Genomic DNA, 26,720 nt, shown 5'->3' on the forward strand with positions numbered 1-26,720 from the left:
CGGGCTTTTATCTGACATGGGGCAACTGCTGGACTTTTCTCACAGAGGCCACCCCTGCAGCCCCCCTGATGCCAAAATCTTGCTATGTAAACCCAATACACAGATGTACCATGTTTTTCTCTGTGACAGAATATCTTTGGTCTCTGAAGAGATGAACATCCCTCCTACCTGAGCGAGGAGGGTTCACACCATGGGGCACTGCTTCTTGAGCTGCCGTGGTCTCCTTGCAGATACAGAGACAGGATTGTGTGGGGCAGGGCACAGGTGAATACCACTCATTCATAAGTAGTAAGTTGGAAATTGTCCATTTGTTTTCTGTATCTGGCTGGAAGAGTTACTTATGGAAAAGTAAAACCTACACCACATTTTAAAATATTTTTTTAAATAAGCCTCATACTTTATGGTAATGATCTGGATTGGGAATTTCAAAAGGAGATTGATATTCTTCCAATATACTCCTCAATTTCATCAGTTCATGGTAAATGGTATCAACAATGAGTTTTCCAATACCCCATCCATATACTATTTCGTTTCTTTCTGACTTTAACAGTAACTGACAAAATTTGAGTTTCCTAATCATTTCATTGTCTCTGTAAAAAAAATAAAAATAAAATAAAAATGAGAAAACCTATTAAGATATTTATTCCTTTGCTTCCTTTTGCCTGAAATGCCTTTTCACTTTCAATTTAATTCCTGGAGAATGCTGTCTCTTTAGTGCAGAAATACTTTAGTTTTGGTCACAGTACTAAATTTGTACTTGAAAAGGAAATTGTACAACAAAATTTTCTGGGTGAAACCATGGGCTTCGGATTTTTAAAACATCCTTTGCAAATTTCATTTTAATTGAAAAAAAAATAGATGTGACAGATTTTTTTGCATGATGCTTTTGTGATCTGATGGTTAGTTCATAACAGAGGATGCCTATAGTGAAAACCAAGATATATTGACAGAGTGTTTCCATCTTCTTGATTTCCTCTCCCTTCTCTGCTCTTCAAAAAGCATAAAGGTTGTTGTAAAAAGCTCATCAAGATCTCCAAAGTAGATAGTCAGTCAGTCAATCATACACCGCTAACACTTTGAAAAGGAATATTTTCAGACTTTTATTTTGCAAAATGTTCCTTCTTCAGACTTTCTCGGCACCCACTTTGATGGGACAGGACCAGGGGAGCAGAAATGAAGCAGTCCACTGCCTCTGTCTCTTTCCCTCTCCCCTCTGGGATTGCTAAGGGTCATCATAGCCCCATCCAGCCATGCCCACCAGCTGCCCAACCACCATCCTGGCTAAGCTGTAGGATCATTCCAATGTCAGTGGAAGCATCAGCCTCCCAGTACAGTGGGTTTACTACCCAGGCTGCTGATTCCACCACCCCTGTATAGGCATAACCTTCTTTTTCCAGGTTCCTCCAAGAAATTAACATTTTATTGTCAGAGCCATGACAGCCCCTGTATCTTGTCAGTTCATATAACTACGTGAAGATACCTGCTTCCAATTCTAATGAGTAGTTTGTGGAAGAGATTACTGAGAACACTACAGTCCCTTTTTTCTGCTTACATACAAAACTAAGAGTCTGTTTGATCATTCATACACCTTTATTTGATTTTTCCTGAAGTGGATTTAGATGAAGACATACTGCAAAGCAAAGGATATTCTCTCTGTGCTGTTGCAGGGATTGCCACCTTATGATTTTTACTATTTATTAATGAAAAAACATGACCTGGAGCCTGAGAAAATAAGCTTTGTGAAACATATCAATATGGTCTGGTCTAACTTTGAAGACTGATCACAAGGAAAGAAAGAAAAAAAAAACACACATATTAGTGGAGATATTTGTACACAAGTCTAAAAGAAACTAAAAGAAGCTATGGAACTGGATGGTCCTATATTCAGCCTCTGAACTCTTTTATTTGTATGTGAAAGTGGCAACATTTTCCAGACATTTTTTACACTGAAATTAAATGAGTAAATTTCAGAAGCCTGCAAAAATACTGATAGACAATAGAATGTTCTGGTATTTTCTCAGAAAGGTTGTTTTTTTTTAAAAAATAAATAAATTATGCTCCTACTCCTCATACTATGAAAACAGAGCTTTTAAACAAAGCCAAGTGCAATGCTCTTTCCCTGTATCTCAGACAAAGGCCAGATAAAACATGTTTGAATACAGACATTCACTGTAGCAACATGCATTTACTCTGGAACATAGTTCTGCCAAGTATTTTTTTACAGTATTTCCCAACTACTAGTTTTAGCAAATTCTTCCAGCTAAGGCTGGTCTTTGGTGACAAACCAGCACCACATCCCAACCTGGTATTTGACTGCAACTAGAAAGGGAACAGAAATGTAGAATACAATTTGTCTTCCCTTTTTCTTCCACTGTTTCTTCTGTTAGTTTTTTATCATTCCAATTACTGTATATTAAAAAAAAAAAAAACACAAAACTTGTACTTTGGCATCACTAGGGTAGTGCTTTCCCACTTGCGGTCCAGTAACTGGTGATAGTCCATATAAAAGGGGAAAAAAAACACAACACACACACACAACAACAAAACAGGCACACTTACATTCCTATACAGTTGGCTGTTTGCCAGCTGATAACAAGTTACCTTATCTTTCAGCATCAACAGTCACAGTTTTATCTGTGGGTATATAACATGTTGGCACACTCCCACTGTCCCATCAAATGACATGATTTTCCCCTAGAAAGGAAGCACTTCATTAGAAAAGACTGAGAAACACCAGCCCAGAGGCAAATAAGAATATAAACCCCTGAATGTTAAATACCTTGCAGATACAATTATAAATGACAGACCTAAGTACAAAAAGCTTACCATCCAAATTTAAGTACCTAATTTCCCCACCTCTTAACAACCTCCATTGTGAAAGGCTACCCATGGCTTCTTTTCTATCACAAATGCAGATGATAAATTGCTTTATTGTTCGACCTTTTCTAGAGACCATTAAGGAAATCAAAGCAAAAGCTTTGCATTTCATCAAAACTTTAAATAGCAGTAGTTGCAGTGGAAGGAGAGAGCATGGGAATCAATACGCTTTTCAGTTGTATAAGCATGTTAACATACTGTGAAAATTAGCTTTTTAGAAGACTTTATGTTGCCGTTTTCACCTATGTGTTGCAACTCCAGAATGAAAACCAAGAATAGACCAAGCTCTAAGTTGTAGAGTATGGCACCATTAAACATTTATCTGCTGCTGCAACTACCTTACCTTTCCATTATGCAAAAGGAGGGTTGAGTCATAATAAATTTGAATGAAGCCTGGCTATTCTAGTAGTCATGTCTAATACTTGCCCACTCACCTCAGCTCTAGGCTTAAAGAAAACTTAATTTGTTTAAAGAGACCTTGGAAAAGCCTTACCTTGTGATCAAACTTGCTTCCTTCAAAAGCCCTAAAAGCCTCATATTCAAGGAGCACTCAATTAAGGGAATTCATACTTTCCCTTATGTTAAAAAGCAGCCTGTCTTGCTTTGGCTCTTCATCCTGTCATTCCTGTTCCTGTGAAGCTGTATAATTGTATACTAAAATAAGTAAACTAAAATATGCTGTACTCTCTCCTCCAGTGGAAGAAATCTTCTGATTTCCATCACAGCCGGGAAGATATAATTTGATCTCTTCAAGGGAAACTTAGAAGCCACTCAGCCATTCATTAGGAGAGACAGTCCATAACCCCATGAGATGTGCCTTGCCTTGGAAACACTTTGCCAGATGACTTTCTGGACTCTGTTCTCAGAACTGCAATGAATAATTAACAGTTATCTACATGTGAAACAAATGTATGGGCCTTAACTTTCTAGTCCAGGTATCTCACAGAAAACACCAAGACCACTAACTCTCATCATATATCAGTATCCAGGTGTCATTCTAACATTTTAAAATAGCATTTACATGGAAATAAAATGTCAAAAATTATGGAAAAGTACCACAGTCACACTGATGCCTCAATCTCTTTTTTTTTTTTTTTTGGTGGGATGTAAGCATGCACATGCCTGAATCTCTTTGGAGGTCTGAGAGCAATGCCCAACTTCTCATTGTAAATAAGAAATGTAGAGAAGCTTGCATCTGGAGTGCCTTGGAAAAATTTATCTAAGGCTCCATTTGAGAGCCATTATAAATGGAAAGTTAACCTCAGTGCACTGAGGTGGCCAAGGAAGAAGCACATTGACGGTGACACTGGGGGTGCCTAGAGAACAATCAGGCTTTTGCAGGACAGCTTAGAGCACCGTGGTTTGCTTAATTTTTCCACTCAAGACCATGTTGCTTTCATGTCATCCAGTGATATATGAAATGTCCTAACTGGCATCAGGCATAACAGTAGCCCCTAGCCCTGCTGTGGAAAGGTTATCTACAGATCACTGACAACTTCCATGAGATTGTGGGGAAAATGAAGTCTAAAAGTGAAATTTTGTATTGGCTTCTTATTTATGAGGTAGTGTTTGCTGTTGCAATAAGGTAAATCAATAAAACCACTAACAAAATGAAATTCTCAGGTTTCTTTGTTTATTGAGTTTGGATGCTGCGGCAGTTAATTATTCATTGTTAAGATCATAGAATCATAGAATGGGCTGGATTTAAAGGGAACTTAAAGACCATCTAATTCCAAACCCCCTGTCCTGGGCAGGGACACCTCCCACTAGACCAGGTTGCCCAAAGCCCCATCCAGCCTGGCCTTGAACACCTCCAGGGATGGGGCATCCACAGCTTCTCTGGGCAACCTGTGCCAGTGTCTCACCACCCTCAAAGTAAAGAATTTCTTCCATATATCTAATGTAAATCTACTCTTTTTTAGTTTAAAATCATAACTCCTTGTCCTATCCCTACACTCCCTGACTAAGAGTCCCTCCCCAGCTTTCCTGTAGGCCCCCTTGAGGTACTGGAAGGCCGCTATAAGGTCTCGCCAGAGCCTTCTCATTTCCAGGATGAACAACCCCAACTCCCTCAGCTTGTCTCCAAAGGAGAGGTGCTCCAGCCATCTGATTATCTTTGTGGTCCTTCACTGGACACAGTCTAACAGGTCCATGTTTTTCTTGTGCTGGGGGCCCCAGAGCTAAACGCAGTGCTCCAGGTGGTGTCTCACAAGAGCAGAGCAGGGGGGGAAAATCACCCCCCTTCACCCTGCTGGCCACGCTTCTTTTCATGCAGCCCAGGATATGGCTGGTTTTCTGGGCTGCAAGCACATATTGCTGGTTCATTCTGAGCTTCTCATGGGGCAAAAAGTCATGTTGAGATCACGTTGAGCTTCTCAAGATGGGCCAGTGTCCAGTACAAAAGCACTGGAATAAAGCTGCAGATATTTCTGTTGGTTAAACCCTTTAAAATGCACTTGAGGATACCTTAATGAAATCAGAACACTCTAATATTTGTTAAATTTTTTTTTTGGTCTTGTTTACTTTTTGCAAATGAAACAAGGGCACATTATGACCACACGTTAACTGTTACCTGTGCAAGACATAATTAAAAACATTTGCCTGTGCTAAGTGTTTTCTCATCTGCAAATATTGGACTAATGAGCACTTTCATTATAGCACAGTGAAATCATTGAAAGGATTAATTTAGCACTTGCTCCAATTTCAGGATAAATTAAGTTTGAGTTGTAGTGGAAGCAACATTGATAATTCATGCAATGCATATGGTAACTGCATGAGAGGCTTGAGGAGCAGTTGCAGAAAACTTATTCTCCAAGTAAGTTATAAGCTAAGAGCTGGAAAGCTGTAAGCCTCGGTAACTCATTAGTCCCACTTTTGTAGGCTGCAGCCTTAGTAGTACAAGCATTGCCCATCTTTTCTTTACAAATCATAAAATCATTCAGGTTGGAAAAGACCTCTAAGATCATTGAGTCCTGTGGTTAACCTATCACTGCCAAGTCCACCACTAAACCATGTCCCTAAGCACCACATCTACACATCCTTTAAACACCTCCAGGGATGGTGACTCAACCACTTCCCTGGGCAGCCTGTTCCAATGCCTCACAGCTCTCTCAGTGAATAAATTTTTCCTAATATCCAACTTAAACCTCTCCTGGTGCAACTTGAGGCCATTTCCTCTTGTCTTATTGCTTCTTATTTGGGAGAAGAGACTGATCCCCCACCCTGCTACACTCTCCTTTGAGGTAGTGTAGAGAGTGATAAGGTCTCCCCTGAGCCTCCTCTTCTCTAGGCTAAACAACCCCATTACCCTCAGCTGCTCCTCATATGACTTGTTCTCTAGACCCTTTACCAGTTTTGTTGCTCTTCTTTGGACATGCTCCAGCACCCTGATGTCCTTCTTGTAATGAGGGGCCCAAAGCTGAACACAGTACTTGAGGTGCAGCCTCACCAGAGCCGAGTACAGGGGGACAATCACTTCCCTAGTCCTGCTGGCCATGCTATTTCTGATAGAAGCCAGGATGCTGTAGGCCTTCTTGGCCACCTTAGCACATTGCTGGCTCATATTCAACCAGCTATCAACCACACACCCAGGTCCCTTTCCACTGGGCAGCTCTCCAGCCACTCTTCCCCCAGCCTGTAGTGTTGCATGTGGTTGTTGTGCCCCAAGTGCCCAGCACTTAGCCTTGTTGAACCTCATACAGGTGGCCTTGGCCCATCGATCCATCCTATCGAGATCTCTCTGTAGAACCCTCCTGCCCTCAAGCAAATCAACACTCACACCTAACTTGGTGTCATCTTGTTGTGGTTTAGCCCGGCTGGCAGTCAAACACCACACAGCCGTTCGCTCACCCTCCCCCCTCCCTCTCCGGGATGGGGGAGAGAAACGGGAAAGTGAAGTCTGTGAGTTGAGATAAGACAGTTTATTAAGACAGGGAAAAGAATAACAACAACAATAACAATAATAATAATAATAATAATAGTATTAATAGTAATAATGTGTACGAAATAAGTGATGCACAATGCAATTGCTCACCACCCGTTGACCGATGCCCAGCCTATCCCCGAGCAGCCGGCCCCCCCTCCACCCCGGCTAGCCACCCCTATATATTGTTCAGCATGATGTCAGATGGTATGGAATACCCCTTTGGCCAGTTTGGGTCAGCTGTCCTGGGTCTGTCCCCTCCCAGCTCCTGCTGCATCCCTAGCCTGCTCGCTAGCAGGACAGAGCGAGAAGCTGAAAAGTCCTTGGCTTGGTGTAAGCACTGCTCTACAACAATTAAAACATCAGCATGTTATCAGCGCTCTTCTCATTCTAATCCAAAACATAGCACCCTGCCAGCTACTAGGAGGAAAATTAACTCTGTCCTACCTGAAACCAGGACACATCTGCAAACTTACTGAGGGTGCACTCGATCCCCTTGTCCAGATCACTGATAAAAATACTAGAGAGTATCAGCTCCAGTACTGAGCCCTGGGGGACTCCACTATTGACCGGTCTCCAGCTGGATTTAACTCCATTCACTACAACTCTTTGGGCCCAGCCACCCAGCCACTTTTTTACCCACTAAAGTGTATGCCCATCAAAGCCATGAGCAGCTACTTTCTCCAGAAGAATACTGTGGGAAACAGTGTCAAAAACTTTACTAAAGTCTAGGTAGACAACATCCACAGCCTTTCCCTCACCCACTGAGCATGTCAGCTAGTCATAGAAGGAGATGAGGTTTGTCAAGTAGGATCTGCCCTTCATAAATCCATGCTGACTGGGCCTGATCACCTGGTTGTCCTGTATGTGCTGCATGATGGCACTCAAGACAATCCACTCCCTAACCTTCCCTGGCACCAAAATCAGACCAACAGGCCTGTAGTTCTTCAGGTCTTCCTCCTGGCCTTTCTTGTAGATGGAAAATGAACCACCCTTCTGCAGTAATTTCTAGGTAATTACTTTTCTGAGATGCACATAAAACGAGTTGAAGAAAACAATTCTGGTGACAGCCAGAAGTTTGGTTCTTTTAACTATAATCCTCCAGGAAAAAATAAATAAGCAAACAAATAAATAGATGTCTCTGAAAGGCTGGATGTACATCAGCTGGCAGCTGTGTTTTGCTAATGATAACAGTATTTTCATAGCAATGTGCTACATGCAGCTTGCAGTCATGAAGTGATTTCCACTTCTGGACACCACGCTTGGAAGCTTGCTGATGTTTTAGGCAATTTTGCTGGCAGGGGTCTATAGCTACTCTGTCAAATGATAGTCCACTTCAATGGTTAGTCAGTGTTACCAAGTATATAAACTTTCTCTAATCCACCACAGCTTGAAAGATGCCTTATGCAGTTAAAGACAACTTCACTGCTTTCTGATAGAAGTACTTTCTGCCTTTCAGATATTTTGCTAGAATAAATGAATACTCTTAAGGTATATGGAATACATATAGTCTTCTTAAAAAGAATATTCCCTCAGTGAACTTCCCTTACACATTCAGCTTTTTTTTTTTTTAAAGTAGTTATATTAAGTCAGTGTCCGATTAAGGTATTGCTTGGCAATTTTAGATCATAGTTTAGTTCACTGAGCAGTTTGACATTATAATTAACTAAAAAAATATATATTCAATGCCACTTGCACTAGAAATCACAAGATATACAGAATGACTCAATTTCTGTGACTGTCAGCTCAAATTCCCATCCTGTGCAGACTTTCTGCAGAGCAGGCCTGCTGTCAGCCTACTAGAGAGAGTGCTGGTTACTCTGGCTGTCTTATTCCCGGCCTAAATTCACCACAGGGCTGAGGAGCAAGATACTGTGACTGATGTGGATGCTGCAGTGAATTTCTTCATCTCCTGCCATGTTGCATTTCATTAAAAGTTAATCACGAAAAACTGCTACCTGCATAATCATGGAAAGGAAATGAAAAGTGAAAATGGAAAATGGAAAAGGGAAAAGGGAAAGGGAAAGGGAAAGGGAAAGGGAAAGGGAAAGGGAAAGGGAAAGGGAAAGACCCTGAAAGCTCAACTCCTATAGCAGAGAAGATACAAAATCCTATAGAGTCACTTTCCTGATCTCCTCTATGGTCTTTACAGACCTGTGTCAGCTTGTACAACCTGGTTCATTTGACCAAGGAATGATGTAAAGCACCTGTCATTTAAGTTAGTAGAGAAATCAAGACAAAGTCCTGGAGGTTCAGGCAGAAGACACAACACAACATTAAAAGCTGATTACGTGCAGAGCACTGAGAAATTGGCCTTTATCTAGCTACACTTCTGATAATTTCCTTGTTTTCAGCACTGCTCTGTAAATGTATCTTATTAAACTGGTGTACCACGTGGCATAAGTACTCAAAAAAAACAAAACAAAAAAAAAATAATACATTTGCCAGTGCAACCCTCCAGAAATGTAGCTGGCACAACTACTTAAAGATATGATACACTGGTTGGCATTTTTAAGTGTATATGAGAGGGAGAGATAATAGCAGGTAAATTAGGTTTGTGCATACTAAGCCAAAAATATTATTTAAAAAGGAATAGTTTAACAACTGTTTATTGGGTGTTGTTGTCAAGGCTTTCACAGAGGTGGTCTGCAGGGATGGCCTTTGTGGGAGGAGGTTGGGGCTGCCCTGTGTTGGACACAGCTGCTTCCATTTGGCTCTTCAATGCAGTGGGGTGTGACCTCCCTGCCTTCAGCTCAACCCACAAGACTTTTCATTTTCTTTTCTGTGCCTGTCTCCTGAGGAGGGGGAGTGGGAGAGTGGCTGGGTGGGTGCCCAGCAGCTGGCCAAGATCAGCCCACCCCACTCTGGTATCAGAAAGTACAGTGATAAATATTGTAAAAAATAAGGTACATTCTCATTGTTTAGTACTTGCATAAAACTTAAAATGCTGTAGCATTTGATTTCTCTTCCTTCCCTAGAGCCCACTCCTATCCCATTTGTGGCTCTCAGCAGGACCTTTCCCTGTGAGGGTTTTGTTTTCAGCTCTGTCTGGAAAGTTGATAGCAGTTGCATAGACACAACATAAATCACTACCATCATGGCAAGCCCCAAAACAATATCGGTTCCTTGCCAGCTGAATGTTATCCTGTCAATTTGTAGCTGGCTCTTTTCGCTCTTTAGCCTGCTGGGATGTGTTATTAGATCCACTGCTGGCAGTCTTGTTGCTGCATCACTAGCAATCCCATGATCACTTAGTACATGGCAATATTCCTGCATAAAGCTGTTTTCTGAATTGGGGAGTTTGGGGGGAAGAGCATTTTTACTTTTACATTTGAAAGATGAGCCCAAGGGATGGCAAAAGCCAACAGATTTGTGACGGTTGTCATAGCTTGGTTCGGAGGGGATTATCTGTGGCAGTTGACCAAAACAGCAAGAACTAAACCAATCAAGCAGCTATTCCTCAGCAGCCATGATTCAAGACCAACCACCAAGGCAGTCAAGACTGTATATTTCTAGACACATTGCAGAAAGCATCAGGTAACGATGTCTCTGGACACTTTAGGCCACTGGAAATACCGTAGATGAGTCATACAAGCATCTCATCACTCAAACATCCTCCAGCACTATCTGCTTTTTTTGCCTTGTATTTAGCAGCCATCATTGTCATGACAACCTGTTAAAACATGAATAATGAATAAAACATGAATAATGAATGGGTTAAAATCTGTCCTTGGAACTGGCATGATGGCTATGGACAGGGTCTAGTGTATATTCCTTCCTGGCAAGCTGAACACACAGGCTGCCATAGCATTTCATCAGATGGAGCCAGTAAGAGAGTATCAGTGAAACAACCCCCACCGCCAAGCAAAAAGTGGGACACTTCCTCTGCAGGACACCTGAAGGCTGCCTCTTTCTGTGCACCTACCAACCAATCAGTGGGAGAGTCACTGCAATGAACAGCTATTCAGTTCTTAGGCAACAGCACTTTGCTATGATCTGATTTCACCTCTGCAGCCAAAGATGCTTTCCAAGACATAAGGATTTGTGTTCCTGTTTCTGTAGGATATCATTTTTTTATAAATATCTAAATATATTTTTTTTCAGAAAGACATAGGTAGTTTCTGAATTTACAAGTCCTCATTAAAAAGTCATTTTCCTGGCAAGCTACAAGTTTATTTTAATATCCCCTCCTATATTCAGCATAAGATTCACACCAAGACACAAGATTCTAAAAATGGATGTCTAAAATTATGCTGTTTATTCCCTGCTAGGCACTCAAATAACTGTCTTAATTTTCTAAAGCACTAAACACCTATCAGCTCAAATGAAGCAAATAGCATCAGCTTGGTAGCTAAAATGCCACTAAATGTTTTGAAAAGGAGATCTCTCTGGAAGTGTCTGACTATATGCTTAGAGACTGTCTCTGAAAACACATATTTTTCAGCTCAGCCAGTTCATACTTTTAAAATGGAGATATTTCTGGATGTGTTGGATGGATATGTAGTCAATTGAGAAGACGGTGTGGTTAGTAAAAAAAATTTAAAAAATGTATCTTAAACTCTCAAATTAATACATGCTGTTATATGAGACAATTGACTAAATTAGACAGTTACTAGCTCCAACAAACTTCCAAGGACCCCAGTATACCAACAAAACCAATTATCTGATAGAAATATCTGTTTTCTTTCCAGGGACTTCCTCAGCAATTACAGCTTTAAACAAATTCCTTTTCCTCCTCAATGGTTAAAAAGCAGAACTAACTCTACAAAACATACCTTTTCGCTATAATTATTTGAACATTGAAACAATTTCATTCCTGACTCAGCCAATAATTTTTGTCCCTTGGAAATACAATACAAGAGAATCTCCATCCTTTACTGGATGCGAGGGGAAACTTAGTGACGAGAGATGAGGAAAAGGCTGAGGTGCTTAATGCCTTCTTTGCCTCAGTTTTTAGCGGCAAGACCAGTTGTTCTCTGGATACCCGGTACCCTGAGCTGGTGGAAGGGGATGGGGAGCAGGATGTGGCCCTCACAATCCATGAGGAAATGGCTGGCAACCTGCTACAGCACTTAGATGTACGCAAGTCGATGGGGCCGGATGGGTTCTACCCGAGGGTGCTGAGAGAACTGGCGGAAGAACTGGCCAAGCCACTTTCCATCATTTATCAGCAGTCCTGGCTATCAGGGGAGGTCCCAGTCAACTGGCGGCTAGCAAATGTGATGCCCATCTACAAGAAGGGCCGGAGGGTAGACCCGGGAAACTATAGGCCTGTTAGTTTGACCTCAGTGCCAGGGAAGCTCATGGAGCAGATTATCTTAAGTGTCATCATGTGGCACTTGCAGGGCAAGCAGGCGATCAGGCCCAGTCAGCATGGGTTTATGAAAGGCAGGTCCTGCTTGACGAACCTGATCTCCTTCTATGACAAAGTGACGCGCTTGGTGGATGAGGGAAAGGCTGTGGATGTGGTCTACCTTGACTTCAGTAAGGCTTTTGACACCATTTCCCACAGCATTCTCCTCGAGAAACTGGTTGCTCTTGGCTTGGACTGGTGTACGCTTTGTTGGGTTAGAAACTGGTTGGGTAGCTGGGCCCAAAGAGTCGTGGTGAATGGAGTCAAATCCAGTTGGAGGCCGGTCACTAGTGGAGTTCCCCAGGGCTCAGTACTGGGGCCAGTTCTCTTTAATATCTTTATCGATGATCTGGATGAGGGGATCGAGTGCACCCTCAGTAAGTTTGCAGACGACACCAAGTTAGGTGCGTGTGTTGATCTGCTCAAGGGTAGGAAGGCTCTGCAGGAGGATCTTGATAGGCTGGACCGATGGGCTGAGGCCAACTGTATGAAGTTCAACAAGGCCAAGTGCCGGGTCCTGCACCTGGGGCACAACAACCCCAAGCAGCGCTGCAGGCTGGGAGATGAGTGGTTAGAAAGCTGCCTGGCAGAGAAGGACCTGGGAGTATTGGTTGATAGCTAAATACAAGCCAGCAGTGTGCTCAGGTGGCCAAGAAGGCCAACAGCATCCTGGCTTGTATAAGAAACAGTGTGGCCAGCAGGACTAGGGAAGTTATTGTCCCCCTGTACTCAGCTCTGGTGAGGCCGCACCTCGAGTACTGTGTTCAGTTTTGGGCCCCTCACTACAGGAAGGACATCGAGGTGCTCGAGTGAGTCCAGAGAAGGGCAATGAAGCTGCTGAAGGGTCTGGAGAACAAGTCTTATGAGGAGCAGCTGAGGGAGCTGGGGTTGTTCAGCCTGGAGAAGAGAAGGCTCAGGGGCAACCTTATCGCACTCTATAGATACCTTAAAGGAGGCTGTAGCGAGGTGGGGGTTGGTCTATTCTCCCACGTGCCTGGTGGCAGGACGAGGGGGAATGGGCTAAAGTTGCGCCAGGGGAGGTTTAGGTTGGATATTAGGAAGAAGTTCTTTACTGAAAGGGTTGTTAGGCATTGGAATGGGCTGCCCAGGGAAGTGGTTGAGTCACCATCCCTGGAGGTCTTTAAAAGGCGTTTAGATTTAGAGCTTAGTGATATGGTTTAGTGGAGGACTTGTTAGTGTTAGGTCAGAGGTTGGACTAGGTGATCTTGGAGGTCTCTTCCAACCTAGATGATTCTGTGATTCTGTGAAATAAATATATGTGCAATATCCCTAACTGTGTCTGGAGATCTGGGCAAAGGACTGGGACTTCAACAGACCAAAGGGTCTTCATGCTGAGCTTAGACTGTAGGGCCTAGTGAACATTGAATGAATAATTTTATTGTAATGCAAATAAGGATTAAAGTTGCTATGGAAACACTGGTCTAATTTTTCAGAGTTTGGAGGTGTTAAAGTGAAGGCACCTGAAAGCATGGAGGAGAGGATGTGTACAAATTCACTGTCCAAAAAAATAAAAACTATGCAGAAACAAGCTGTAATTCCAGTAGGTTTGGGGCAATTATTTAACATATTAGACAGCATAAGTAAAATCTCTGGAGAGAGCAAATCTCACCATATTTGGCCAGTGTACAAGTATGACTTACTGTTCTCATAGTGGAAGGTTGTCATGCCATGACAGTCCTCCATGGAGATGCTGCTGAGCTGCTGCTGTGCAATAAAGGACATCGGAGCAGAGCAAAAGAACTGAAACATTCACAGACTTTTTTTCTGTTCTGGACCATTTCCTATTTTGCAGAGGAAAGCAGGTTGTTCTGCATTTAACGGTGGAGCCACAAGAGACATTTCTGACTGCCATACAGCTGGAGTAACTTCTCTAGTGTCCAAAAGGGTCTAGAGATTCCAAGGGTTCCTTCCTTTATTGCAGCACTGCTACAGTTTTCTTCCTGTGCAGATTGTTCGGTAGGTAAGGCTTGAGATGTGAGTATGTGAGGAACTGCAATTTTTCCTTCAGAAGGGACACTTCCTCCTCTGTTTTATGCTCATTAGTAAGTTCTGGGAGCTCCTTCTTCGCAATGTCAGATTTGTATGAAGCCAAGCTGCAGAAGAGAAAGGTACACGTGGGAGTGTGCATGCATGCGCATCCACTAAGTATGATCTCAGAAACTTCCTTTCCTTCAGCATCTGTAGTTTAATATCAGTCAGCCATAATCTGGTCTCCTACCTCCATTCCTAGGCAGTTCAAAGAATCTGATGTAGAAGGGACCAGGGCTGCTTCAGACTGGTGCCAGCAGCTCTGCACCACATGCTCACCCTGCTCAGACACAGGTGAGAGTGGAGTTCACAAACCCTCTATACATTCTCCAGCAGGGGAACCTGAAAATTAGATAGAATAACCCTGACTCACGGCAGCTTTCCAATTTAAAATCCAAAAGGGTCGGATGTATCAGGCATGTTTTCATACAAAATCTGCGGGAAGCAAAGGTTAGATTCTGATAACGCTAGGATACCTACTTAGGATTGGGATCTTTCCTTTGATCCTTATAGGCAGGTCTTCTTAACTCTGCTTTGTTGTTATCAGTGTGATGCCCCCTGCTTCCTTCAGACACCTTCTTTGCATGGAATATAGATTTTTTTTCTATTATCAAACATCATTTTCTTTTCTCTTTCAGCTTCCACCTGCAGCAGCCAGCAAAATATTATATATAATTTGTAAAAAGTCCTTTATCCACTTTAACTGTAGTTTCAAAAGGTATGCATCTGTTTTGATTTTTAAAAATGTTATTTCTAGGTTACATATGTGCAAGGTTAAGCTTTACCTTTCCTCCTGCCCCAGCACCTCCATCTTCACCTGCTTGGTTTGCAATGGCAAAGGACAGCTGAAAGCCCTTGAAGATGATGAAAGTGAGCCTGTGAATTAGAAGCACTCACCTTTGAAGGGCATTCATAACGTGGGTTTTAAGACAGACAACAAAAAGAAAAGCTTTAGTTAACCAAAAGTCTCGTTTTGCCCAGTCAAAGGAAAATATGCACCAAGAAAATCTCATGAACATAATCAAACATGAGCTGAATTGGGTAGTCCTTTAGGTAATGTGTGACATGGTTCTTCCAAAGTCAGTGTTTCTTTGAAGCCACTGCTCCAAGAGGCCCCTGGTCTGCAGGACTCTCACTTTTTAAAGCAGGTTTCTAGTTCACAGACTTCTTGGGAAAAGCTTAAAGACATAGCCCAATTCAATTATGCAATTTTATGAAATATATATATATATATTAAACTTCATTCTCTTTTTATTCTGATTTTAGGTATACAGTAGCCTCTTGCCATGAGTCCCCATGGTAGAAATCCCTGTTCCAATAAGCCCAGCCATAACTGAGTTGCAGTAAATGAATAAATGGACATTGAAAGTACAGGGCCAAAGGCAGGCAAGCAGGAATTTTACCTGCCTCCCCCTGTGTAGTTTTATTGACCTGACAGGGGCACTGCCAGCTGAGGAGAGGCTGTGTGATCTGGCACACAGTTGCTCAACAGTTGAGGTAGGAACAGCACTTGTACCATAAAAAACACTGTAGTGCAAGGACAGCATGAATGCTACTGTAGACAAAACAGTTCTTTCAAAATGATCCTTATTTAAACATTTATAATTGTAGTGCTGTTAAATTAGATCAAGCCAGAATTTACTTTCTCCATTACTTTTAGCCACAATATTTACTTAATTGCTTTCAGTGGAATTTTTCCATTAAAGACATAAACGAGAAAAAAAAATATTTTGTGTGGGCTTATAGAAATTCCTGTCAAGTATGATTAATTTTGCAGCAATAAATACTTCTGTATTAAGGAAAGAAAGAAAGAAGGAAAGAAAGAAAGGGTTTCAAGATAAGAATGTATCAAAATACCTCAGAGCTTTGCCACATAAAGGGAAATATAGTTTCCCTCACTGAACTGCAGGACTCATTGATGGCCTCCGTTGTGAAAATAAGAACAGCTTGTGTGCACTTGATCATAAACTGTAGCAATGAGCAATGACTAAAAGAGTGCATGTACATGAGTTTGCCTCTTTCCATGCCTGGGAACTTGTACGAAGAAACACATTCTCCATCAAAGTTATTGTACATGCATTCAGCAGGAGAAAGAAGCCCTTTTCCTTTTGAGCTTTCAGTTTGGGTAAAGGAAGTTCTTTGTTCTTTAGAATAAACCAAAAAAGCCACAGCCTAACAGTTTATCTCCAGGACTAACAGTCAGAAGGACCATGTCTTTCCCCCTTCTCCTGCCTTTCATGCCCTGCCCTCACCCATCCCCTCCATGTCCCCCAGCACTAACAGGCCTCCCTACACACCTGCTGACTTCTCAGATACTCGTGTGCTCAGATACTCCTGTATTGGACCTTTTGCTAGGAAATAGTGACTTTATCATCCAAACTGTCCCCCCCATAAACCCTGCCTTTGGCAGCAATCAGATTGTGGCCATTAAGAACTGAAACATCTCCTGTACGCAATGTGATTTACCCCTTCGTGCAAAGTGCTGTGCCCACCACCGAAGCCATGTGCCCATGAAAAGTTGTAATTACTATTGGAATTCGTAAGACTTTATGTGGGCAAAGAAGCAAGGATTTTAAAATTCAGCTACAGCCTTCTTGCTGATGTCTTACAGTAGAAATTTGTATCTGATTAGCTGCCCATTAACTTTAAATTCTCCTTTGTCATTACTGCTGCAAAACATGGGTCTCTCCTTGCACTGAATATCCTTGTTTGTGATTAGTTTTGTTCAGACATATTATAAGTCTTGTTGCAAAAATGAATTTCACTTTTTTACATTCTGGAAGTAACATCTAATCTCTGATCTCACTGCTGCGGCATTTTGATACCATGGCAGTCCTTTGCCGCAGTTTTTGACTTACTACCTTCTGGGAATTTAATTATCACACTATTTACCACTACCTTTGCTTGAAATGACTGGAAGAATCAAAACACATGGAATGACTGAATATTTTTGTTTGCCTACCTCACTGTCTACTGAGGGTTTCCTTGGACCTTGCATTATGTCCAGCAGTGCACTTACACAAGTGGGAATGATCATGGGGGTGGTTTGGGGGGAACAGTATGACGGGGCCTGAACTGAAACCCATCTACTGCCTTGTGCTGGAGCTGTGAAAGCTCTTGGGAGAGGGAGAATTTGGGGGCATTGCTAGGTGTCTTGCTCTGTTGCCGATCATTTTGTCTTTCTCCTCATCAACAATGCCTTAGATTGCACCCCTTGAATGCGTATTCAGCCCTTTAAAACAACAAGCACATTTATATATAAGTATCAATAAGGATTATGATTACCAGAGAAAGGGTTATCTGATCCTTGCCTACATGTTCAACAAGAATCATGGGAATTATATTTTATTTGGATTATTTATAAGAGGAGGCATGCAAGACACTGCCTTAATACTCACTATTTCTCTCATTTTCTGATGGACTTTACATACGACCTGTAATAGCCAATGCACCAGTGCTCACAAACAAAAATGAAAATGAAAATGAAAATGAAAATGAAAAGTACACATCATTGAGAAGTTTGGGATGGAGTTTTTCAAAGAGCAATGCATTTTGGTTCTGAAAAAACAAAATAGAAGAGAGAAGAGCAGGGCTTCAAGGCAAAAGAGAGATAGTGTGCTTATGACCTAGTTACAATGTGGTACCTTTCTCTTCTGCTAAGTGCATTGATTTCTTGGTCACACTCTTGTAACATAAATAGGACAGCTGAAGATAAACTACTCTTCCCAGTGACAAGCAGGCTTTCACAAAGTCAAAAAGAAGAAAGAAAATGCAATTCACATCTAGGCAGTCTGAGTTTGTTTGGGTTTTCCCCACCCTCCCCAAGAGAAGCTCTTGTGTATCTCTAAGTTTAATAGGATATGGGGACACAAAATTCAGGGCAGTAATTTTCATGGATTGTAGCTTTCTTTTATGCATCAAAATCCATTTTTTTAAAAGCATGTAAACGTGGAAGCCCTAGTATTGCTTATGTCTGGAAGGCAAAGCATTCTTAGCTGCTGTTGACACTTTCATATACAAAGCAGTAACCTGCAGAAAGATGGCTCCTTTATGAAATTCAGCTTTATCAAAGTAGACAGCTGTCAGCTTCTTACCCACAGCACACATGAGGAGCCATGTCCCAGCCCCCTCAAGATGCACTGGGGATTATCCCAGGGTTGCTGGCTGCCCTCGATCCTTCCCTCCCACAAAGCAGACACAAGAGGGACAGCTGGCAAAGCCCCCCACCCACACACTTCTTAAGGCACAGCCAGCCTTTGCAGGATGGGGAACATCCTGTCCTGGCCCTGCACATTTCTCTCTACCTTCAGCTCCACTGCTCAGAGGTTCTGGAGACTTAGCAACCTGCGCACTGGGCACCCTGGGGGAGCAGGGGCCCACCAACACCTTCAGGATGGGGATCTGTCTCCTGCATGCCCCAGGGGTCTCTGCAGGGAGAGCACATCAGTTGTGGTTTTTCAACTCCAGATCAGAGAGGCCAAGAGAAAAGGGGCAGAGGCAACCGTGACCTTGCCAGCCCCACTGTCCTCCTAAGCACCATGCAGATGCTTGGGTCCAGGTCATGGCAGGGGTCCAAGTCGTGGCTGGACCATAGCTGGCTCATCGCCCCCAGTGCAGAGACAGCCTCAGCATAACCCCAGGAAAATCCTTGCTGTCTGAGGTATGGCCATAAGGCTATGAAAAATGAAGTATTGGGATGTATCATGGCAATGTCATGGCATCAAAATGATTCATGGTAAAATAGACTGCTATAGCAAAATATGCAGAGTGAACCTCAGTGAAATCCTGCCTAATTAGAACTCAGGCTTTCATGGACACAGTTTACCCCATGGTTTCTGTATTTCTTTCTTTTCCGGACTAAAGAAACCTGAGCTTTTGCATGGAATAAAAACAAGCAAACAAAAAAATAACCAAACTAAACCAACCAACCAACAACCAACACCATTTGTGGTGTTTTTTTTTTCTATTGTTTTTCATTTTGCTTTCATCTTTTCTGCCTACAGTCTTCCTTGTCCCTCAGTGATCCTGCTATGGTGTGACTGAATTGCTAATAAACTGCTTTCCAAAGTGTAGCCTGAAAGTGACCACACTGTTGACAAGCCAGACTTCCCCTGGAGCTGCCTATGTTGTCTGCTTGTCTTCCCCCATGAACAGTGAGGACAGCAAGAAGGCAATCTCCTGCTGCTTAGGATCCACAGGCAAAATTCAAACACCACCACTGCAATCTGTACCAGGCAGTGGGTTGATAAAAAGAGGGAGAGCCATGAGACAGCAGTTTCACTTCCTCTGTACTTTGCTGCTTCTTCTGCACATGATATTTAAAGAGCATTATGGGATTCTGTGCACTTAATAACAGCTCTCACAGAAGGATTTGGTTGCTGAATACAAATAAGTAGCCATGTGATTAGGTTTCATGCATTTTAGTACATTTTATTACATTTTCCTTTTTTTTTTTTTTTTAGGGGAGAATTCAAGCAGGGTGGAAATACTTTCTCTGCCAACATTCTTATTGCCAACATCATATCTTGCAAACTTCCAGGATAATGCTCATCCCTCAAGACATGTGGCTGATTTTTAAATTGCAAAGAGTTATATTTCATAAGTGTTGTGATATTTGAGGAAGCCTGCCACCATCATATCCAATTATCTCAGGTTGAAAAGTCAGATGCCTAGGCAGATACTGGCTACTCAGATGTTGGTAGCATTTAATTTCTGCTTATAGCTGGGAGGAGAAAACTCTCACTATTTACCTCCCTGCTCTGTTCCCTTACCTGACAGCCTCCTTCCCTCCAAACTGCCTGTTCCCTCCACCCTCTTCTCTGCCCAGTCTCCCAGTCTCACTCCTTCTCTCAAGCCACCTTTTTTCCATCACTCAAAGAGACTGTTCTTACCTTGCCCTCACCATTTTCTTTCCACCCTGCTGTGTTCCCAGTAGATTCCATCTTGTGTCCCGCTTTTTTGCCTTGCTCCATCTCTGCCCTGCTCTCTCTGGACCCTCTACCACTCTCCCTGTCTTTACTTGCCTTTCTGTTTTCTGACTTAACCCTACCCACAACTGACCTCCCACCCCATATGCCTTTCTGCTGCCACTCCCATGCTCTTCCTTGCTTCACTGCCCTCCACTTCTCTTCTGGCTTTCTCAGTGTTTGAGGAAAATATTGTCATGGCAGTGTAATCACCTAGGAAGCAAATATACTGTTCCGATGCAGAGGATCCGCCTATGTAACACACATACTACATCTCAGGCATGGGTGCTTCATATCCATCAGTACATCTGCAGTCTGAAATTAGAAATCTAAAATCTTAATTGTATGCTCAGTAATGGGGATAAAATGTTGCCATGGTGAAATAACAAGAGGAAGGATCAATGATAAGACAGAGCAAAATGAGATTTCACCAGGGCAAAATGTCTCACTGAAAAAAAAAAAAAAAAAACACCTCAGACTACCCAAGTAGTATAGTGTCTCTTACTTTGACCAGAATAAAGGAGTTTTTGTTCCCATGTCATCAAATTAGCTTCAGCATTTGAGACTGTGGTGATCCAAAATAGGAGCAACTGCAGCATTTATCACTGATCTACCGAGTTTTGTGTCCCTGTGATGATAGGTTTTATAACTACCCCATGTTCAGCACTCCTTCTGACAGCATGCCTGTGAAAGGCACAACACTGACAGCTACTGTAGGGGCTGGCAGCTGTATCCAGCGCAAATTGCTCTTAATGTCTGTTGTGACTGTGACTGAAAGTAGTAGAAAACTACAGACAGGAAAGTTTGGGCTATTCATTAGGAAAACCTCTACAACATTAGAGTCAGTGAAGGGTAGCAGTCAATTGCTGGGGGAACCCAAAGAGACCCCACAATGAGGTGAGGGGCTTGAGAAGGTGTTAGGCTGACATCTCTCAAAATGGGCTTTGGTAGAAGATTCTGCCTCGAGGCAGGGGATGCTCTGGATGACCTCCTGTAGCCCTGACAGGTCTATTTTCTGTGAATCTGCTTGAGAGCTTTCTTGTGGTCATTTCTGTGGCTGTGTGAAATGTCATAGAATCGCAGAATCAGAGAATATCCTGAGTTGGAAGGGACCCACAAGGATCATCAAGTCCAACTCCTGGGTCCACAAGGACAAGGTCTAGAAGGAGTTTCTTTCTACTTATCTTTGCCTAACTCTCCACTCCCTTTAAAAACGTGTATTATAAAGTGACTGTATGTTTTCAGAAGTGTTTGGTTTAAATTGAAAAATATATTTTTATGACTTAAAGTAATCTTGGTTTAATATCTAGATTATTTCTGTTTTACATCTAATAACAAAGCTGGACGGGTGGTTTTTTTTTTGTTTTGTTTTGTTTTGTTGTTTTTTGTTTTTTTGTTTTCATACATCCCACAAAGCTGGATTATGCATTAAATCTCAGAAATGCATTAATTTCACTACTTCTTTAAATTTTTAATATTCTGGTCAGCCTATCTGCCTGACTGTTTAATTACCCCTTCACTCTTCCCAACAGGCTGCAACAAGGTGCAGCTTCAAACTGTTTCTTGACCTTTTCTTCTTTCTAATTCATCTCAGTTCAACTGGGATATTATTTTTCTGAAATTTTGCATCACATGCAAATGGACATTGCCATTTATTTACATTTTCCTTCTGATTATATGTTACAGCTTTTTTTTTTAACCTTCTAGAAGGTAGTCATAGTTTTCAGCCCTTGCTCAAAAGCTATTCCAGTGCTATTGAACTTTTCACTGCTGAGAGCTAGAGCCTTTGTGGATACATGCAATATCAAAAATACATTAGCCACATTTTCCTTTGCTTTCTGGTCTATGGCATTGTAGGCTGGGTTCCCTCTGTAGGCTATACAGCTTATAAGGGTCAGGCAGATGTATCAGATACATCACCCGTATCAGGTACACAGGAGAAGAAATCATAGAATCATAGAATGGTTTGGGTTGGAAGGGATCTTAAAGATCATCTAATTCCAAACCCCCTGCCATGGGCAGGGACATCTCCCACCAGACCAGGTTGCTCAAAGCCCCATCCAGCCTGGCCTTGAACACCTCCAGGGATGGGGCATCCACAGCTTCTCTGGGCAACCTGTGCCTCACCACCCTCAAAGTAAAGAATTTCTTCCTAATGTCTAATCTAAATTTTATTTTTTTTCATTTAAAGCCATTACTCCTTGTCCTATCCCTACACTCCCTGACTAAGAGTCCCTCCCCAGCTTTCCTGTTGGCCCCCCCAGGCACTGGAAGGCTGCTATGAGGTCTCGCCAGAGCCTTCTCTTCTCCAGGCTGAACAACCCCAGATCTCTCAGCTTGTCTCCAGGTGACACAGCCCTCTGACTATCCTCATGGTCCTTCACTGGACACAGTCTAACAGGTCCATGTTTTTCTTGTGCTGGGGGCCCCAGAGGTGAACGCAGTGCTTCAGGTGGTGTCTCACAAGAGCAGAGCAGAGGAGGAGAATCACCTTCCTCGTACTGCCGGCCACACTTCTTTTGATGCAGCCCAGGATACGTGTGGCTTTCTGGGCTGTAAGCGCATATTGCTGGCTCATGTCAAGCTTCTAATCAACCAACACCCCCCAAGCCCTCCTCAGGGCTGCTCTCAATAGAAAGTCTAGAAAGGAATGATGGATAAGGGAAGCCCTGACTCTATCCTGTCCTGCACATTATTAGATAAAGCAGCCAGTCTGATACCTGTGGAAAAAGTTAACCAAGTCACAAACAGTAGTTAAGAAAGCAGCTCTGCATCAAGGACGGGACTGTGACACAGGGGGTACAGCTGTGTCACAACACCCAAAGCATCAATCCAGTGCAGTGTGGCCATAACGTCACTCTTGGAATGCATCTTTAAACAGGTAGGGTTTTTTGTTTTTGTTTTTTGGGTGAGGGTTTTTTTTTGGTAGCTTTTCTCATGCTGTGAAGGTGAGTCTCATTTTCCTTGGATTGCTGTGCTAAAACAGGTATTTCTGGTCATGTGCCATGTCTCTGAACGGCTTCTGAGAACAGGGTTCCTGCAACATGGGATCAGCAATGCTGCAGCCTCCCGGACTGCTGCCTCACTGGTGGTCCATGTAACACCTGTCTGTCAAGGACTCCCTGACCTGCCTGTCAAGGACTGGCCCTCACACCAATGCTACACCCAAAACATTCACACAAGTTTCTGAATGAACTCTTAAGCTGTCCATTTCTCTTTTTAGAGAAGAATAAGATGGCAGGAAAGAGTCAGGGGATTTTCATGAGGACAAACAATTTCAGACTGGTTTAACTTTCTTCCCTGACGGGGGTCCTAAGCAAAACACAAATGCAGTATTGAAGTTGTTCAAGCTTTTGACAATCTCACATGATATTTTCATGGAAAACATGGTCTAGATAATAGTAGTTTAAAATGGATGCAAGACTAGTCGAAAAACATTCCTGAAAGAGTAGTTATAGATGTTTCTCTGTCAGTATAGGAGGGCATTCACAGACAAGCTCAGCAAGTGCAGCCTAGATGAGTGGATGGTGAGGTTGATTGGCAATTGGCTGGGTAGCACAGCTCAGAGGGTTGTGCTTACTGGTGTGGAATCTAGCTGGAGGCCTGTAGATACCAGTGTCCCCCATGGGCCAGTACTGGGTCCAGTGTTGTTCAACTTGTTCATCAATGACCTGGACAATGGAACCAAGTACACCCTCAGCATGTTTGCTGATGACACAAAGCTGGGAAGAGTGGCTGATACCTCAGAGGGCCGTGCTGCCATTTAGAGGGACCTCGACAGGCTGGAGGGTTGGGCCAAGGGGAACCTCATAAAGTTCAACAAGAGCAAGTGCAGGGTCCTGCAACTAGGGAGGAATAACCCCAAGCACCAGTACAGGCTCGGGTCTGACCTGCTGGAGAGCAGCTCTGCAGAGAGAGACCTGGGAGGCCTGGTGGACAGCAGGCTGACCATAAGTCAGCAATGTGGCCTGGTGGCCAAGAAGGCCAACGGTATCCTGGACTGCACTCAGAAGTGTTGCAAGCAGGTCAAGGGAGGTGATCCTCCCCCTCTACTCAGCCCCGATGAGGTTACACCTGGAGAACTGTGTCCACTTCTGGGCTCCCCAGTACCAGAGGGACATGGAACTACTGGAGCAAGTCCAGAAGACGGCTACTAAGATGACTAGAGGACCAGAGCAGCTGTCGTATGAGGACAGGCTGAGAGAACTGGGCCTTTTTAGCTTGGAAAAGAGAAGGCTGAGGAGATACCTCATCAATGTGTATAAATATCTGAGGGGAGGGTGTCAAGAGGATGGAGCTGGACTCTTCAGTTGTGCCCAGCGACAGGATGAGACGCAACGGGCACAAACTGAAGCACAGATGGTTCCAGCTCAATATGACGGGGCACTTCTTTACTGTGAGGGTGACAGAGCACTGGGACAGGTTGCCCAGAGAGGTTGTGGAGTCACCTTCTCTGGAGATATTCAAAACCTGCCTGGATGCCATCCTGTGCAACGTGCTTTAGGTGATCCTGCTTGGCAGGGGAGTTGGACAAGATGATCTTCAGAGGTGCCTTCCAGCCTCGGCCATTCTGTGATTCTGTGACTTCTAGTGGGGTCCGTTCTGAATATGATTCTATGAAATGCTGTCAATGACATCTTGCATGATAGGACAGGCTGTATGCTTGTAAAATCTGAGCTTGGTACCAAGATGGAAGGGGTTGTAAGCACCTTGAAGGACGGGATAAGAATTCAAAATGGTCTTGATAAATTGAAGGAACTGAAATCAATAAGATGAAATTCAATAAAGACAAGTGGAAAGTGATACACTTAGCAAGGAGAAATCAAATGCACAAATACAAAATGAGGAATAACTGGTGAAGCAGCAGCTCTGCGAGAAGAGGCCCTGGGGGCATTGTATACCGTGAGCTGAATATGAATTAGCAATATGATCCTGCCTTAAAAAAGGCTGATGACATTCACAGATGTATTAATATAAGTCATTACAGGAAGATGTTATTCTCATTTACTTGGTACTGGTTAGGTCACTGATGGACTGCTGCATTCTTCCCTGGACAACAAATTTAGTGAAAGAGAAAAACAGTCCAGAAGAAAGAAACAAGAAAGATTAGGGAATTGTAGAATGCAATCTATATAATCTTTTGTGAGAACAAAGACCATTTAAAAATATATTAAAAAGTTTTTTACAAAAACCACAATCAAAGGGATTGTTTTGCCAATTGAAGAAGACGGGAAAAGTTGCTGCTGGCTTAATCTGCAGAAAGAGATGTTCAGAGCTGATATTAATAGAAACGAAAGGGATGATAGTTCAGAGCTGTATTGTGGAATCTCCTCCTTGAGGTAGGTGGCATCGTAGGGAGTTTTTAATGTTGATTGGAGAATTATCTTCTAGTGCTGGCCTAGGTATACCTAGCTTGCTTCCAGTAGGAAAATTAATTGAATGACATGTCTGTTGTTCCTCAGTGCTGTCTGAGCCTGCACTGTAGGACTCCAACTCCATTTTCAGTTCTTGCTTTAGCAGTTGTCTAGCTCAGCTATTAATTTTAGCAAAAATCCTGGTGATAAGGGATGGACTGAAAGTGCCCTTTTTAAAATTGCCTTGATAAGATGCTGACACAAGGGTCAATTACTTTTTGAGCATACATCGCAGTGCTGGACAAACACAGAATAAACCCATAATTTCTGACCTGTTGGATCTACAATTTAAGATGTGAGAGGAAATGAATGCAGTTAGTTGGAGATGTGGAAGGACTTCAGGAGACAATCAACACAGGCAGTGGTACAAGAATGGTAGAAGTGTATTCATTGTCAGTTTTTATAGATGTTGCAGCCAAGGAGAATGTTGAGGTAGGCTCTGATGGGGAATAAAAAGGACCTTTATGGGGCAGCCTTTTCCAAAGACCAGAACAGGGAAAGGAAAAATAATATAAAAATAAAAATATTTGTTTGAAAAGGTAAAAGACAGGTGACGGAGAGTGGTAGTGGGGCCAATCAGAAGTTGACTTTTAGATGTTGGGATGTGATAGATCACAAGAAGAAAACTTGAAAAAAGGGTGGAAAGAAGAGTACACTAAAGGGTTAACATGGACTTATAAAGACAAGAGCACTAGAGTTAAGGTGGTAGGTTGGGAAAATCATGTGTACAGCAGCATTCTGGATGGTTAAGAGGTAGAAAGGCCACCTTTGCTAGAGATGTGAAGTGACATCTTAGACCCTAGACAAGAATTTCAGTTGCGTGGATGGATAAAAAAGGCTGTATCTCTGACATGTTGTGGGGAGAAGTCTCGCATAGTCTTGATGTGAGAGCTGAGAGAGAATTCAGGCAACAGCCAGGTAACAAGGCTAAGTGACATGCAGGACAATGAGATCATCTGAAGAAAGTTAGAAAGTGGCAATGGAGAGGAGTTAGGAAGAGAACTAAGAAATTTGTTTTTAAAATATTGAGCTTGGAATGGCAGTGGAGTGTTCCCAAGAGATGACAGGCAGACAGGCCAGATCTAGGACAGAGAATTAAATTTCTAGGTCACATGCTCTAGCATCTAAAGTACACAAAC

Source organism: Cygnus atratus, chromosome 1 (genome assembly GCF_013377495.2).
Source record: "Cygnus atratus isolate AKBS03 ecotype Queensland, Australia chromosome 1, CAtr_DNAZoo_HiC_assembly, whole genome shotgun sequence".
Lineage (NCBI taxonomy): Eukaryota > Metazoa > Chordata > Aves > Anseriformes > Anatidae > Cygnus > Cygnus atratus.